Source organism: Lagenorhynchus albirostris, chromosome 19 (genome assembly GCF_949774975.1).
Source record: "Lagenorhynchus albirostris chromosome 19, mLagAlb1.1, whole genome shotgun sequence".
In the NCBI taxonomy this organism is placed as follows: Eukaryota; Metazoa; Chordata; class Mammalia; order Artiodactyla; family Delphinidae; genus Lagenorhynchus; species Lagenorhynchus albirostris.
In genome coordinates, this window is record NC_083113.1 from 38,756,098 (window position 1) to 38,770,916 (window position 14,819).

The window sequence follows — 14,819 nt, forward strand, 5'->3', positions numbered from 1 at the left end:
AGAAAATGTGTAACATGATTTGCTTCACAAATTCCTGATTCTTTTTTACATTGGTGAGTAAAGCGTACGTTTCCTATAATGACTTAAGTGCTATAGCCTAACAGTAAAATGTCCTATAACTATTCCATATGACTTCTGGTACATACTGCTGATCTGAATAATGCAATATGAGAAAGTGACAAGTAACTTTTCATAGTAATAAAGTTATATGAGGACAGAATACTACTTTAAAGATTTATTTCAGAATTAGAAATTTTACTATGATTTTTATTTTTTTCCCAGGAGTGTTTTGATTCTTTCACTTTAAATTCCATATCTAAAGAAATGCAGGACTCATAAAAGTATGCTGACTGAACTTGTTTGTTGAATGAATAAATGAATGCATGCATGGTTACTGAAAGAAGAAAAACAATGGAGGAAGACAGAGAGATTTCAATGAACATACAATCATAAATAAAGATACAAATTTAGCATGGAGTGATGCTGATTCTTTTGCACAGCTAAGTATAAACTCTGTAAACCATTCTCATTCCACACTATGTCCCCATACTACTGACCATACCTCCTGGCAACCACTAATCTGTTTTCCATTTTTAAAACTGTGTCTTTTCAAATATGTTATATAAGTGAAAGCATCTCTTTTGCGATTGGCTTTTTCATGCAGCATAATTCCTTACAGATGCATCTAAAGTGTGGTGTTTATCAATAGTTCATTGCTTTTTAGTGGTGAGTAGTATTCCATGGTATGTATATACCACAGTTTATTTAACCATTCATCTACTGAAGGGCATTAGCTCTGATTCCAGTATTGGCTATCACAAATAAAACTGCTATGACCATTCATGCACAGGGTTTTTTGGTGTGTGTGTGAAGATAAACTTTCATTTTGGATGGATAAATACCAAGGAGTGGTGGAATGTATGGCAGTTGAATGTTTAGTTTCATAAGAAACCACCAAAATGTGTTCCAGAGTTGCTGAATCATTTTACATTCCCACCAGTGATGTATAAATGATTCAATTTCTTCACAACCACACCAGCATTTTGTGTTGTCATTATTTATTATTTTATACACAGATGTGTAGTATATGTCATTATGGTGTAAATTTGTATTGTTTTGATGGCTAAGGATGTTGAACATCTTTTCATGTCATTATTTGCCATCTGTCTATTCTTTTCAGTGAAATGTCTGTTCAAAAAAAAAGTATTTCTGTTAAGGTTTGAGAGTTTTAAAAAATATATTTTAGATACTACTCCTTTGCAAATATTTTCTCTCAGTCTGTAGCTTCTCTTTTCATCTTATTTACATGGGTTTCACAAAGTAATTTTTTTTTTTAATTTTGAGGAAGTCCAATATATCAATTGTTTCTTTCATGGATCATGCTTTTGGTATCAAGCCTAAGCACTCTTGTCTAGATAAGATTCTAAAGATATTCTCCTATTTTTTTCCTAAATTTTTTACTGTTTTATATTTTACATTTAAGTGTGTAATTCACTTTGAATTGATTTTTGTATATGGTGAGAAGTTTAGGCCAGATAGATAGATAGATTGATTGATTTTGCCTCTATACATCCAAATGTTCCAGCACCATTTGTTGAAAAGACTATCCTTTCCCCATTAAATTGTTTTTTGTACTTTTGCCAAAAATCAGTCAAGCATGTTTGTGTGATTTTATTTCTGGGTTCCCTATTCTACTGGCCTATATTTTTTCCTTCCACTACTTCTATACTGTCTTGATTACTACAGATGTATAGTAGGCGTTAATATGGGGTAGAATGATCCTTCTGTCTATGGGCAGCATGTTCTATACATGTCAGTTAGATCCTACTGGTTAATTGCATTGTTTAGAGATTTAATATTCTTACTGATGTTCTGTCTAGTATTTCTGTCAGTTCCTATTATAGAGATGATATATTGAAGTCTGCAACCATAATTGTTTATTTGCTTATTTCTGCTTTACGCTCTTTCCATTACTACTTCATGTATTTTGAGCGTCTATTGTTGATGATACCCATTTAGAATTGCTATGTCTTCCTGGTGAATAATCCTTTTGTCATTATGCAATGCCCCTCTTTGCATGTAGTAATTTTCTTTGCTCTGAATTCTACTTTATTATGTATTATTATTATAATTCCCATTTGAAAAATACTATATGCATGTTAAACTTTTGTTCCATCCATTTACTTTTAACCTACATATATCATTTAATTTGAAGTTAGTTTCTTATAAGCAGGCAAAAATTGGGTCATATCTTGTTAACTGCTCTATCATTCTCTCTTTTGATTTCTGTATTTAGATTATTTACATTTAAGATGGTTACTGGTATGCTAGAATCATATCTGCCATTTTACTAATAGTTTTTGTTTCCTCCAGTTCTCATCCCTCTTTTTTCTTGCTTTTTCATGTGTTACTTGATTATTGTATAGGATTCCATCTTGATTTATTTGTAGTGTTCATGAGTGCATCTCTCTGTGTAATTTTCACAGTGGGTGCTCTGTGTGTTACAATATACATGTATAACATCACAGTCTATGAATATCAACATTTTACCTCTTCAAGTCAATATAAAAATCTCACTTTCACTTAGGTCACTTTACCTTCCTCACTTTTAAATATCTTTGTCTTGAGTATTAGATGATGTAATAATTTCTGCTTCAATCATCAAATGTGATTTATAAAACTCATGAGGAAAAGAATAGTCTACATTATGTACCCATGTTTCTGTTCTTCCATTGGTTTTTCCTCCTACCTGATGTTCCATGATTCTTTCTTTTATTATTTCCTTTCTGTTTGAAAAACTTTCTCAGCCAATCTATAAAGGTAGGTCTGCTAGCAATAAATTATTTTCATTTTCTCCAACTGAGAATTTATCTCTCATTCATTCTTGAAGGGTAGTTTTATCAGAAATAAAATTTGTGGTTAACAGTTCTTTTCTTTTGCCACTTGAAAAAATATTGTGCCATTTTCTTTTGGACTCCAAGGTTTCAAATGAGAAATCCACAGACATTGAAATGGGGTTTCCTATGGATAATACTGTTTCTTTTTTCTGCCTTCAAGGTGTTTTCATCGTCTTCAGCTTTCAAAAGTTTACTTATTGTTGTTGGCATAGGTTTCTTTGTGCTTACTTACCTTATTGGGGTTTGCTTAGCTTCTTGGACCTATATGTTGGTTCCTTCAACACATTTTGGAAGTTATCAGCCATTATTTCTTCAAATATTATTTCAGCCCCACTCTTTCTCCTCTCTTTTTGATACGCTAGTAATATGAATATTGGATTTTTGTTTTTGTTTTGCTTTGTTTTTGTTCCATAGGCTCCTGAGACTCAGTTCAATTTATTTTTCAGTATATTTTCTCTCTTTTGTTTCAAATTGGGTAAATTGTACTGATCTGCTTTCAAGTTTGCTGGTTCCTTTATATGTCATCTCCACTCTACTACTGAGCCCATTTGGTTAATTTTTTTGTTATTTCTGTTATTGTATTTTTCACTTCTGTAACTTTTATTTGATCTTTTTAATATAACATTTATTTCTTTGCTATATTTTTTTTCTATTTTTTCATTTGTTTCAAGAAATTTGTAATTGCTTATTATAACACTTTTGTAAAAGAAGCTTTAAAATCCTTGTTGGATAATTCCAATATTGGATTCATTTTGGCATTAGCATTAATTTACTATCATTTCTCATATAAATGATTTTCTTGGTTCTTGGTATGAAGGGTGATTTTTTACAGTATTCTCAACATTGTGTCTGTTAAATTTAGCAACTCATTGCCCTATTTAACTCTTTTTTTCTTTAACTCTTTATTTTAGCAGGTAGTCACCATGTTTAGGTTTATCACACAAGTCTTGGCCTGCATTTGTGGACTGTGGTTCCAACGGCACTTTAATTTCCAGAGCCTTGTTTGGTTGGGTGTTTTTTTGTTTTTGTTTTATTCTTAGTTTATTAGGTATCAGCAGGGCTCCTACCATAGATACAAATGGGATTTCCCCATCTTGGGCTGCTGGGTACCTTTTCATGGGGGAGGGATGTGGTAGGAAGCCCTTAGCAGTTTCCCCCTCCCTCAGCTGCCTGGTTGCCTCTGAAGGGACAGGGGCTCTCAGACCCTCTGAGTCAAAAAGCATTTCTAAAACAGGCAGCTTGCTACTGCTAGCTCCTTCATGCTGATTCTGCGTATGCACTCCAGTACCTCTGAAGAGGAGTGAAGTTTTCTATTTCTAGCCACTTGCTGTGGTCGTGTCATCCATTGCTTATGTCCCACCTCCAATGTCTCTGGATGATGTTGAGGGGCTGAACTGAGGGGAGAAAAGACAGTCTCAGGACTGTGTGGACAAAGAGACTCCCAAATGGAATTTCCTTTTCTGACTAGATCCCTTCAGCCTATTCTATCTTCCTGCCTCAGTATTTCTCAGTGGGAAAGTAGAGTCTTAGGCCCTGCAGTATAGGAGAGTGCTTTCTCTGGACACTTACTGTTGTCAGAGCTCCTTGTAGATCTGCCTTGCTGGTCATGTTTGTGTTGAGTTCTTCTGATATTGTCATAAGTACTCTGCTAGATCCAGGAGAGGGAGGAACTTACTGGGGACACCTTCTATGGCTTGCCTGGGGGTCAGAAAATTTCAGGGCTTAGTAGGCTTCTTCTGTTGGGGTGGGGCAAAATTAAAATGCCTTTTCTTCCAGTCCTGGGGTCCCAAACCAGCTCGGCTCCTTCTTACCATATTTTCAGAGTTCTCCTATTGTTGTTGCCTGTGTTATTTCCAGGGTTTATATTGTGTTTAGCAGAGAGCAGAAAGATACAGGTTTATGTCATCCTGTCTGAATAGGAAGTTCCAAAAATATCCATTTTTATTCTTAAAATAAAGATGGATATTACTTTTCCTTATTAACAGTGACAGAAACTCAGGTACAAAAACATATTCTATTTGTTCAAGGTCATGAAGTAATAAGCAAAAGGCAGTAGAGGTAATAAGCTTGATCTATCTACTAAAGGGCAATTTTTTTTCTTTTCCACGTCCTCCTTTTCTTTGTACATGTAAACTGAGTAATAAACAACAACAAAGAGCAAGTTCTAAGAAACTATTCTTCACCTAATATCATTTATCTGAGGGGGTAAAAAAACTACGTAATTAGAAGTGTTCATTAAGTTGTGCCATGGCAAACAGAGGCAAAGGCAGTAAATGTAAAACAAAGGCTTTCCAAGAAATGCCAAGCAAAGGCAATGAGGACAACTGTAAAGTATACAGGATTAAAGAAAAGCAGCATTTTGAAGGTCAGGTATTGTCTTGGCAAAATGACTGGCTCAGTTCTGTTGCTAGTTCCTTGGCAGCCCCCTGTCCAAATGTGTTTTCAAGAAGACTAGCACCCCAAACAAGAGAGGCACATTTGGCCTGGGAGCTTGCCAGAGAGCAAGGACAGCTGAGTTGATTTTATGCTATCATTTTGGAAAGAGTAAAAAAAAAAAGAGAGAGTTGATTTTAGGCTATCATTTTGGAAAGAGTAAAAATGGCTGTTTCTTTGTCTTTCTCTGCTAGATATTTCAGATGCTGGCAGGAGGGCAGTCTGGAACTGACAACACCAGCTGTAATTACTGAGGAGACACTCTGTAAGAATATGCTGTGTTTTGTTTTGTTGTCTTCAAATACCAAAGGCAAATAATGAAGTGTTTACGAGAAGTGAAAGATCATTCCTCACTCCTTTTCATGTTGATGAATTCCAGCATAAGTAAAAGAGATAATCCAAGCTATGGAGTAAACATGAATGAGTTCCAAATACAGGCCCCAGATAAATGGAGGGACAGAGGAAGGATGTGAGAGTACAGGGACAGGGAAATACCTGGGGTGGCCCACTGGGGATGGGGAAGCCCGATTTCAGAACTTCCTCTTCTCCTGGTGTGTGAGAGATGAAATACAGAAGCAATTTTGTATCTCTTTAATTTTTTTTTTCTTAATGAAAAGGAAATTTTTAGAAAATGACATGGAGATATTGACTTGCAGTGTTTTATCTTATTAGCTTCCAAGAATGGGATGGGTGCCTGCCAATATGACAGAAAGTGCTTAGTTATCCTTTCCTTCCTAAAACTAGGATTTGACACAAACTCTTTTCTCGCAAGGCAAATATGTCTAATAGACAGTGTTTTTGCTCCAAGGCAATTACCTGTCTGGTGAAAAACAAAACAAAACAAAACAAAAAAACATGGGATCTGTAGAGGGAAGGAGAGGACATCTAATATTTATTGAACGCTTACTGTGTACTAGACACTGTACCTACAACATTTCCCTGAACTGACACTATTTTGCAATGGGATCACCCAATTATCTAATGAGCAAATATCAACTCAAAGAGTTGTCTAAAGTCATAACTAGTAAGTGGTAGAGCTAAGATCTGAATCAGGACTTTCATTCAATATTCTTATTCATATTGAATAAATTTTTATTCCTATTGAAAAAAATTATTATTCATTTAAAATATTGAATGGAAACTGTTTTCTATTTTATTGCAGAAATCACAGAGCTTTTAATATGCCAATATGAACTAAATATATCATAAAAAGGAAAAAAAAATTAAAAACTTTACCAACAAAAAGTGATCTGACTTTGGGACATTCCCCCCCAGAAGCACCTATGGTTCCTGGAATCAATGATGGAACAAATTTTGGGAAATGTTGGTCTAGGTGATTAGTATTATAGGAGACTCAATCACCAATTCCAGCTCACCCAACTATTTCCTTTCTGAAAATGTTCTCATGTTTTTAGGATGCTTTAGGGTTTTAAAAACACATTCACTTCCATCTGTTTATTTTCATTTCACAAAAATCAGCAGAGACTAGAATGCTTAGCCTCACTTTGGAGATAGGGTAGTCATCTCAAGAAAGTTGAAATCCAAGGTCACAGTGTTCTTTTTCAGGAAGTCTTTCCCAACTTATCACAGAAGACATTATTTTTTTCAGTTTTATTCATCATATTATCCATGTTCTCACTCAACAACTCTGGTAGATTGGAGACAACAGAAAAAACTGGAGACCCAGAGACTTGTATTTGTCACGGCTCTGCCATTCCCTACCTCTTTGATTCTTAGAATTTATACATTGTAGTATGTGGAAGTAATAAATACCCTTTGAGTAGTTTTGAGAATGTAATGAAACAAAACATGAAAAGTCTGAAGAAAGTACTAAACAGATATTAGTACCTCTCCCCATTCTGCCTTTTTCTTCTCAGTGTTTACAGATGGCTCCCACATGGCCCATGGCTTTGCACACCTCTAAGATATTTAAGATCACATGGATGTTTATCCACTATAGTTTACTGACTATCACAATTGGCTCAGCACTAATTTGAGAAGAAGGTGGTGGCAGTGATAGTGTTTTTGACAATTATTAATTTTAAAAGAACACAAAAGCAGGGGACTTAAAGAGGAGAAATAAATGGATTGAAGGTTTCATAACTTGAGACAAAATATTTAATTAAGTCCAGCACTACATTCTTTGAATGCAACTATTCAGAAACTACAATTGATATATTTTTATCTTTCTCTCTGCTGGTTCCTTCCCCAATACTTTCTCCCCCACCCCCATCCCCCAGTCTTTCTCTCTCAATTCTAAGAGAAGTTTGAGTCTTACTATCACAGGTGAGATCACTCATTAACTACATCAGGATTTTATTTGTACCTGAGGAGTTGTAATTTCACCTCACAATCCCCCAACTTTTCCCCTATACATCTCAATAAAGAAACTGTAGACTACATACTTCCTAATTCAATTACAATCTAAATACCAGATAGAATATCTAATAATAACCTGTGTATTATTTAATAAAGTTTATCTATAATAATATCAGTAATAAAATATAGCAGCTACCAGTTATTAAACACCTACTATGTATATTACTGTGTGCAAGTGCTTTAATACAAATATCTGTAATTCTTTTTCTTTTTTAATTAATTTTTATTGGAATATGGTTGCTTTACAATGTTGTGTTAGCCTCCACTGCACAACAAAATGAATCAGCCATACACATACAGATATCCCCTCCCTTTTGGACTTCCCTCCCATTTAGGTTACCACAGTGTACTAGGTGAGGTTCCCTGTACTATACAGCATGTTCCCATCAGTTGTCCACTTCATACATAGTATCAATAACGTATATGTGTCAATCCCAGCTTACCAATTCCTCCCACCCCACCCCTTTCCCTCTTGGTATCCGTACATCTGTTCTCTACATCTGTGTGTCTACATCTGCTTTGCAACGAAGATCATCTACACCATTTTTCTAGATTCCACATATATGTGTTATTATACAATATTTGCTTTCCTCTGTCTGACTTACTTCACTCTGTATGACACTCTCTAGGTCCATCCACATCTCTATAAATGACCCAATTTCATTCCTTTTTATGGCTGACAAATACCTGTAATTCTTAAGGAAAGCAGGAAAGGTAAATCCTATTGTCCCTTTTTATGCTTAAAGTAAGAAAGACTGAGAGAATAAGTGAACTAGACTGAAAAGTCAAAGTTATGGGGGCCAAATTCGGATCTGTATGATACGATGCCTGTGCCTTTCGTTCCATCCCATCTGGCAACACCCTTGATCACTAGGAGTCAACCTGAATTATGCCAAATTGTATTTACATAATTGATAGGACATAGACCTTCCTCTGAGCAGTGTCTCTCATTACAGACTTAAGAAAAGGGTGGTAAAATAGTGGTTGAATTAAAATACTATTGGGAGTGTCCACAATTGTTTTAAAAACTGGTTAATCAACTGATCACTTAATGGATTGGGGTGTCAATCCCAGTGGATCGGGATCCCAATTGGAATCCAGCTACACTGTTTGCTGATAACAAGGCAAAGACTACAGTTAGGGCCTTTGTCTGCCTTTGTCTCAATGTCAAGACAAGGGTTATAGCTAACGGAGTCAAAGAAAGAACTTTAATAATTTTGGTTTGACCAAAATTGTGGATTTTATAATTAAATCAAGTTTAATTATAAATTAAATAGCTTATATAATCATAAATTAAAATTGATGCATTTTTATAAATTAAATTAAATTTTGATAAACTCGATAATGTCTAACACTTTGTTACTCAGGGTTAGTCCACTGCAGTAAATGAGTCAAACAGGGAGTCTTTATTAGGACTATCTCCTTATAATTTCACAAGCCTTCTTTGATGACTTGCTTTGTTGCTGGCACTGTGCTAGTCATGAGGCTACACCTGCCCTATGGAGCTTATAGACACTACTGAGTGCTGTTGTGAACACAAACGAGACCAAGATTATAAAAAATAGCATTATTTATACTTGGAGATACGCTCTATAAATGGGAGGCCAGTAGGACACTTGGCAATTTTTGAAATCTTTGTATGTCAGGGCTAAAAGAGAAGTGTCCATCATGAAGTTCAACCGATTGAATTTCACAAGAGCATCTGCAGCCCATAAAAAGTAGAGGCCTTAGTTGTGCAGACCCTGTGAGCCAATGGTCATGGCAGGGCCCTAAGATCCCCTTCCTGTGTGTCAGATCCTCTTCTGAAGTGTTGCTGGGCTCAGAGGAGAGAATGGTCATATTGGGCTGAGCTGGTCACCAGGTCAGCTGATGTGTGAGCCACTGTGGACAGGGCAAGGGAAGGGCCCAGAGACTGGAGACCATGCCAGAGAATAAAGATGGGACTGCGTTTTTAGACTTTAGAGTTTGCTTCAGAACTCATCATCTTGATTTGCTTTTCCTGCCTTCTGTCTCTCCGCTTTGCACTGACCCTAAAATCAAACAAATTAAGAGAAAACTACTTTGCTTCGCTTCCCTTTTCTTTCCTTCTTTCTCTTTAGATGTCTTTTGCCTGCTGTATCCCTCTTTCTCTCTTTATGCTTATTTGAAAACAATAACAACAAAGACAGATAGGCAGATAGAGATAACCTATATAGATCTAGATCTAAATTTATCTATTCACCTATCTACATTTGTTATTGTTTTTAAACAAAATGGAAAACTGGAAGAGTAGCATTTAAAGAGAGAAGGTAGGGGTGTGAAGGTTTTAACTTTGTTTACACTTATTTTTTTTAATGAGAGTTAACATTACATTTACAAAGAGAAAGGCTATTGATACTGGTACTCCTAGACTGTTAGTCCTCAGGCAACTCACTTAATCTTTATAAGCCTCAGTTTACACATCTTCCAAATAGAATACTTAGCATTTGCCTGGCATGCAGTTGGCACTCACTAACCATCTATTGGGCGTAGTTTCACACAGAGAGAACAAATAATGAAAGATGTCCCTTTGCTGGACTAGGGATGCACCAAGATGTGACTTGGAGGATATGGGAATGCACCTTGAACCCCCAATATTAAAGCCATTGTCCATTTATAACATTTGAAATAAAAGTAATAATCATTCACCTTTTGTATGAGATCATCAAAGATATTATTGGAAGCACAAATATGTTTTTGGTTCCAGGAACATTTTAATGTACATCAGGCATTGACTTAATTATAGTCTCTAAGAGAGAAAAGGATCTTTATCTACACCAAAATTATCTATTAAAAAAGGAAAGTAAAATACATCCAGTGAGGCCTGCTAACTTGCTCAAGGCCAGACATTACTCAGTGACAAAACCAAAAACAGATTGTATAACTGTACACTCCGTTATACAGCCTAGAAAGCATGACACCATTACCTCACAAGACAGAACTAGAACATAAATAACCACAGTGATAATTAATAGCTAATACTTATTGAGCACTAACAATATACTAGATGCTATCTTAAGTGATTTATGTGTAAAAGCTCATTCAATATTTATAAAACCTCATAAAATAGATACTGTTTTGTCCCTATATTACTACAGATCAAATAATCTAGAGATTCCTCCACATTAAATTTATCTAATTGATTCCAGGTTGTAAATTGAATCCATGTTGACAATTTTTAGCTAGTTATCTAAAAAATAATATTGGTTTCATTTGGTAATAAGAAAATTAGTAATTATGGTTTTAACCTTTTTAAAAAGTTCTAATTATTTTTTGGCCAACTAACTCTATTTATAAACACATCTTCTATTAGCAGATTTCTAATTTATTTATTTCTAATTACAATGATAATATGCAACATTTGCTGTTAAGCTCTGTGGGTCTGAGCCAAATGGATTTTAAGTATAGACAGACAAAGGAGAAGAGTTGGAGCATTCGCCATTTTTATTATTGAACTCTGAAAACAATTTCAGAATGCTGAACAGCATTCCGTTGGAAAATTAATTTTGAATGGGAATGGCATTCTGCCTTTGGTTACATGGTTGATTATTTTTAATGTATATGGCATAACTGCCATTCACAATAATTACCTGTCAAAGATTTCTGCCTTATTCTATATTCCATTTTTGCCATCCAGATGTACCTATTACTATTTTTAACATAATATGCCTATATGTATATATGTATATGAGACATACAATCAGGAAATACTGTATTGACTAAAGAGCTAAGTGGACAAATTTATCTGTGTTAATATCAAATCATGTCACATTTTATTTACAGATAATAGGACATGGATGGATGCTTATTTCAGTAAAAAGTAGATTATATTTCAATGTGGTTATTGGTAGTGAAGATGTTAATAGGTAGCGTAACATGGGGGATTTTACATGACTTGGAAAATGTATGTGACATGAGGAAAAGTTAATTTCAGCCTTGCCTCATTAATCGGATCTGCCGCCAGCTAAAAACTGTCACCTAAGTATATTGTTCCTTCCGCTGTGTGGTACTGATGAAGATACTGACTTACAAAACAGAAGTAATTGGGCTTGGTGCTAGGAGGAGGGGGAAGGAGAAAGTACAAGAACAAATGTGTTTATAGCTGACCTTTCGGAAGAACTGCCCAAGACACCTTGAGGTGGCACCTGTCATTGCTAATGGAGACTGTGGATTCAAGACTGTTCAAACAGTCCTGCATGTGAACTTCTGGGAACTGAAATTAACTGCACTCGTTCTTTCATGAAGGCATTCATATCAAAGCCGGCAAAACAGAGGGAATGTCAGGCAAGTCCTGGGTCTATGTGAAATAAATACTGGGGAGTGGAAATACAGTATGGGGTATGTAGCTGTATTATTACTTCAAAGGCTTTAAAGGTACAAACATTACAAAAGGCATATAACTCAAGAGCAGAAAATGTGCTATGGTACTACTGATGGAACAGTTTACATGGAGCACTTTCATATACATGATTTTAATTGTTTCTTCCTCAAAATGGGGAGGTAAATATGATGACTTGCAATTTATAAACAGGGTACTGATTTCATAGACTGTAAGCTACACTCCTTACATCACATAGCTGGTATTTGCATAAAAATGAATTCAAGGATTTGAACTCCAAAAACCCTACTTTTTTCAAAGGACAGGTTTCAAACAACTTTACTGAGGTATAATTTTCATGCAATAAAATTCATACATTCCAAGTGCATAGTCCAATGAGTTTGGCAAATACAAGCATAATGTAACAACACCATAATCAATATTTACAACATTTCCAGTTACTCAAAAAGTTTTCTTAGTCTCTTTGCAGGCAGTCCCCCCACCCCCTGAAGTCTTGGCTCTCAGTAATTGTGATCTGTTTTCTGCCCCTGAATGTATGCATTTTAGACTGTCATATGAATGGAACTATAGAGAAGTAGTCTTTTATAGATTCTTTTGCTCAGAACAATGTTTAAAGAGATTTGTCCATGTTGTTGCATGTATCAGTGTTTGGTTTATTTTTATTGCTGAGAAGCCATTGTCTGTATGCATTTGTCCATGAACCAGCTTATGGACATTTGGGTTGTTTCTAGTTTGGGCTATTATAACTAATGCTATTATGAACAATCATGTGTATGTGCTTGTGTGGACATGTATTTTCATTTTTCTTGGGCAAATACCTAGAAATGTTGGAACATATGGTAAGTATGTAGAACTCAAGTCCTTGACTTCCTATCATTCTTTTTATCTACTATAATCTTTAAATTTTTTAAGATATAAATTTCCCAATAAACACTGCTTAAGCTCTATCTCCTACATTTTTATAACATGTATATTTATTTTCATTTGATTTGACTTCTTGTCTAATGTCCCAAGTGAAATCTCTATTTGTTAAATTTCCAAATATTTGGGATTTTTTTTCCTGGTATCACTTTTTTATTGAGCTACTGCTATTAATATTCATATACAAGTTTATGTGTAGATATGTGTTTTAATTTCTCTTGGAATGGAATTGCAGGGACATATGATAATTCTGTGTGTAACTTTTTAAAGAAACTTCCACACTATTTCCCGAAGTTGCTGTATCATTTTACATTCCCACAGTGTATGAATGTTCTGATTTCTTCACATCCTTGAAACATGTGAGTATCCATCTTTTTTATTATACCATTGGAGTTGTACCTCATCGTGGTTTTGATTTACATTTCCTGATGACTAATGATGTTGAGTATATTTTCATATGCTTATTGGCCACTTGTATATCTTATTTGGGTATATATCTATTCAGGTAACATATTTTTAATATTATTTTATTAAAGTATTAGAGACTTCACCAATTCTCTCCTCTAGTGTTTTCATCTATTTTAAAATTTATTGATATTTGAGATGCATAAAACATGAAATTTCAAACACAAAGCTTCTGCTGTATGTAATACTGCTAGAGGTTTTTACTCTACAAATTCAGGGTAATAAAAAATTGAACCACATGTAATTTATATCAAATTTTCAATCAACCAATCAATCACTCAATCTATCAGTTACTCTCTATCGATCTATCATTCAATATATTTACTTTATATGAGAATAATTAGTATATTTCTCGTAAAAGAGAATTTCCATTTAAGCAGGTATTGACCAGAACTTACGATTTTGTATTATAATGTTTTGAATAATTTAATATTTCACAGACCAGGTTCAGGATCCACACATTTCAAACCTTCTTTCTCCCCCAGTGTCCACATACTTTGCATTCTGGGATTCATAACATACATTCAAATTAGTATATGACATCTATCCTTGCACATTTGCACTGTGATGTCAGGTGAGTCAGCAAAGTTTGGTTTAGTAGTATTCTTAGAAACTCATCCTATAATGGAAGGCCAGAACTAACTAACTGATATTCAGACATGAAGGTAAATCATATAACTATATTTTATTTAAATACAAATTAAGTACATTCTCAATTCAATTTCCCCTTAGCTGGATGACAACACAGCCCACAGCTACTCTAATGCCACCTGACATGAGATAAAGTGTGGTTAAGGGCAAGTCAGAATAGAAAGAAAAGTGGTTTTAATCAGTTGTGGCCAAAATATTTTCATTTTTGAAAATTTTGCTAAATTCTATGACCATGTGATAATCTTGCACAAAGATACTGACACAGATATCATATCATATTATATACATAGCCTATGAATCCTAGCACTGGAAGTATGTGGGCAGTGAAGGAGCAATCTAGTCTCTATGGAGACTTATTAAAGACTAGAATTTTTTATTTTTACTTTTGACTCCGAGCAATGAAAACAGTTTCTAAAATATTATGCAGGCCCAGATAAACAATTAGTTTGGTTAATTTTATATTTTAATTAAAAGAGCTCAAAGATAAGGGCCTATTGCTAGCAGAGAGCCAGAGAGAAACAATATACTTCTCACTGAATACTTTTCTATTATCATTACCAGAAATAAAGTACAAAAATTATATTCATTTAATATTTAGTATACGCCAAGCAAATTATTAGGTGACTCTACATGCACAGTCATATTTGATCTCACAACTTTGTGAATGTTAACATTGTTGTTATTGCTATTTTAATCATCATTATTTTAGTATTTCA